Source organism: Delphinapterus leucas, chromosome 19 (assembly GCF_059928025.1).
Source record: "Delphinapterus leucas isolate spDelLeu-1000000601 "Yukka" chromosome 19, BTC_Dleu_Yukka2, whole genome shotgun sequence".
NCBI lineage: Eukaryota > Metazoa > Chordata > Mammalia > Artiodactyla > Monodontidae > Delphinapterus > Delphinapterus leucas.
Genome location: NC_143147.1, coordinates 46,012,503 through 46,016,239, shown reverse-complemented (window position 1 = coordinate 46,016,239; position 3,737 = coordinate 46,012,503). Strand labels below are relative to the sequence as shown.

General features: G+C 51.6%; 1 pseudogene; it reads left to right on the top strand.

Annotated features, from left to right (window-relative positions):
- The first annotated feature begins 256 nt into the window (after nt 1–256).
- Nucleotides 257–934, top strand: LOC115803051 (large ribosomal subunit protein eL31 pseudogene; annotated as a pseudogene).
- Nucleotides 935–3,737: the final 2,803 nt, after the last annotated feature.

Sequence of the window (3,737 nt, the reverse complement as noted above, 5' to 3'; positions counted from 1 at the left end):
CTATTGTGAATAATGCTTCAATGAACATTGATGTACAAATGTCTACTCAAGTCCCTACCTTCAATTCTTTTGGGTGCATACCCAGAAGTGGAATTGTTGGATCATGTGGTAATTGTTCTTAATTTTTTTAAGAACTGCCATACTGTTTTCCACAGCCGCTGCACCATTTTACATTCCCCCCAGCAATGCACAAGTGTTCCAATTTCCCCACATCTTCACCAACACCTACTGTTCTGTTTTTTTGATAGTAGCCATTCTAAAGCATGTGAGGTAGTAACTTATTGTGGTTTTGATTTGTATTTCCCTAATGACCAGTGACGTTGAGCACCTTTTCATGTGTCTGTGGGCCATTCATACATCTTCTTTGGAGAAATGTCTATTCAAGTCCAAAGGGAATCCTTTCCAACCCCAGCCCGGCAGGATGGCTCCTGCAAAGTGCAGCGAGAAGAAGAAGGGCCGGTCAGCCATCAGCGAGGTGGTGACCAGAGTATACACTATCAACGTTCACAAGCGCATCCCTGGAGTGGGTTTCAAGAAGTGTGCCCCTCAGGCACTCAAAGAAATCCGGACATTTGCCATGAAGGAGATGGGCACTCCAGATGTACGCATTGACACTAGGCTCAACAAAGCTGTCTGCTCCAAAGGAATAAGGAATGTCCCATACCGTACCCGTGTGTGGTTGTCCAGAAAACATAATGAAGATGAAGAGTCACCAAACAAGCTCTATACGTTGGTTACCAATTTACCTGTCACCACTTTCAAAAATCTGCAGTTAATGTGGATGAGAACTAACGGCTGATTGTCAAATAAAGTTATAGAAATGCCAGAAAAAAAAAAAAGTCCAAAGGGAACCATCTGAATTACTTTAACTGTTTCTGTTTTATTTTCTGTTATTTACCTGTAAACAACATACTTATTCAGACATTTCTTGATTTTCTGTTTAAAAGGTAAGGATTCGCACTCCCATCTTTCCTCCTCATGTCCTTCTAATATAGTTTTATTGTTATTTTTGTACGTACACTGGTTGCTTTGTAACTTTAAATGACACATTCCTTTATTTCATGCTCCATCATCAATAAACAGGATCTCTTGACACCTCAGTTTGTAAGGTAAGAGTATCTGCCTCCACTCTCATCTCCTGTCCCTTCCCTCTCAACACTACTGTCAAGTGTGACTTCCAAGTTTTGTAGCATTTACATTCTGTTCCCTAACTTCAGTTAAGTCTTCTGGACTTTTTCATAGGTTGATGCTAAGAAGTTTTAAAAAAAATCAATAAATTATGTTTACAGTATGAGACCGGTTTTGAAGCACAGGAAGGGGAGGAAATTGGCAAAGGGGAAGGCCTAAGGGCTTTCTCAGGGTAGCCAAAGGCATGAGCAAAATCACAGGGGCCATAAATCATGCGGGTCACGTGCAGCACAAGCAGATATGCTCGGATCAGGCAGGAAGCCCCTTGGGGAGCTATGAGGAACTGAGTTGGTTGACGGATGAGAGAGGAAAGTTGGACGGCATGGATGGCCAATATGCCCAGCTACCTACTCCCTCAAAGTGACCCAAGAATTCTGGTCACCATGATCTGCTACCCGGACTCAGGAACTCTCACATCAGGCATTTCCATTTTTCTTTCCCCCAGCCCTCCTCACCTTCCTTGAAACCAGTGCCTACCACAGCTCTCAAGGCTTTGCAGAGATGAAAAGTAATTCTTCCTCCTAAAAAAAAAAAAAAAAAAGGTTTGCAATACCTAACGCAGAGGAAGGTCTCAGAGTGTAGACACAGGAGGAAGAAGAGGATGGAAAAAGAAACTAACCATCACTGAAAACTGGTCGAGTACCAGTTCTGTGCTACTGTACTCAGTGATTACCCCAGCCCTCTGTGTGAGGCTAGTATTATTCCCATTTTAAAGATGACTGAGGCTGGAAAGGCCCCGTGACTTGCCCAAAGCCACAAACTGAGTATAGACAGAGCCTTGGCTTGTGTTCACTGAGCCCACCTTGACCTTGGACAAGTAGCTGAACCGCTTTGGGTCTCAATTTCTTTATCCATAAAACCAGAGACACATTCCAAGGCATGCCTGTTCCTTGCAGGTTGATTGTGAGGGCAGAGATAACGTCCTTGAAGAGCCTGGCATGAAGAGCCTGGTGGCATGGGGGAGATATCTTGAAACTGGTGGCTGTGATTCCACGACATCTATGTCTGGGAAGTCAGGAAAGCCCAGTGTGTGGAAAGCTGAGTCTGGAGCAAAGTTCAGGGAGGGACTCATTCCACCCTTCCCCCTCCAGGATCCTCAAACTAGCAAAGAAAGTGCAAGGGCCTGCAAGCTCAGTATCCACTCCTCACTTCACAGGCCCAGAGAGGAGAAATGACTTACCCAGGGTCACCCAGCAAGCTAGTAGCAGAGTCTGCCAAGCAGGGCTTGGTACCCAGACCTGGGATACTCCTTAGCGCCCCACATTCCCTGGGCTGGGCTATCAGAGTCTGTGAGCTAGTCTATGAGGAAGGCAGGCCCTTACAAGCCCATCCCCACACAACTGAAGTGTGGGGACCCTCCCCAGGAGCTAGGGTTTCAGAGGGATCGAGGTCACTCTCAGGCTCATGAAGAGGAGCGGCGTTGTCTCCTTCTCACAACCTCGGTTGAGCCAAAATTCCCAGATAAAGGCGAAGATCTTCTCAGGCCAAGCCCCGCCCTCAGCCACCCCTTCTTCCTGGCCCAGTGTGTATCACTGCCTCTGGGTCAGGAGAGGGGAGGCCACCCTGCTAAGGTCTTTCCCGTATTGCTCTCCCCCTTCTCCTCTGGAAGAAGGGCCACGGCTACACCGAGACACTACGGACCTGGCACACGTGCCACACTGCTGTCCAGTGCCTCTTTTCCTAGGTAAGTCCAGAGATGGGCAGTCACCTTCTCTCCATCCTGCAACCACACTTGGGCTTCAGGGGACCACAGGGAGGGTCTGGAGAGAGAGAGGTTTACTTTTCATTCACTCCTCAGCCTCAGGAATTGTGCCTGGGGCGCGGAGGTGGGGGTGGTGGACAGGTTCCAACGCCTGAGGCCACCTTAGGGTGCACTGCAGGTCAAGGCAGAAGTCTGGGGAGGGATGGGAGGCTGACGCTTGGGACGTGGGGGTCCCCTCCATTTGTTAATGGAGTCCCTTCTGAAGCTGACGTCTGTCTTCAGCCAGTACTCGGGCCGCAGCGGTCTCAGCCGCGCCACGCTTTGTCCCAGCTGCCTCCTCTCCCCCGCGGGCTCTCTGCTCCAGCCGGCATGGCTGGGGGCGCTTCGCGCGGGCTTCCCTGGCCTCTGGCCGGCAACCCGCGGGGGGACGGGGGCCGCACGTGACCCACGCGCCAACACGGCTCGGGGGACGGCCGCGTCTGGCGTCGCCGCGCCGCGCCGCTGGCTCCCCCTCTAGGAAATCAACACGCTCTTGCGCCCCCAGACCCAAGCCCCTGGTGGTTGGGAAGGGAGACCTGCCTTGGGCTGCGGGCCGGGGACGTCGGATCCAGAAGGAAACGAGGGCCATTTTAAGAGGGTGGGAGGCGGAGGGCGGCGGGTCAAGGGGAAGGTGACCCGCACGCTTTCTCTTCCAACAAGCCTCGGAGGCCTCGCCTCGCCCCGCCCCGCCCCGCCCGGCCGGCACCTAGTCCTCCGCAACCCATAGGCAGAGGCGACCCTCCCGCCTCCCCGCCCGCTCCGCGCTCGCCCCGCCTCAGCGCACTAAAAGTTTACTCGGGCCCGGACG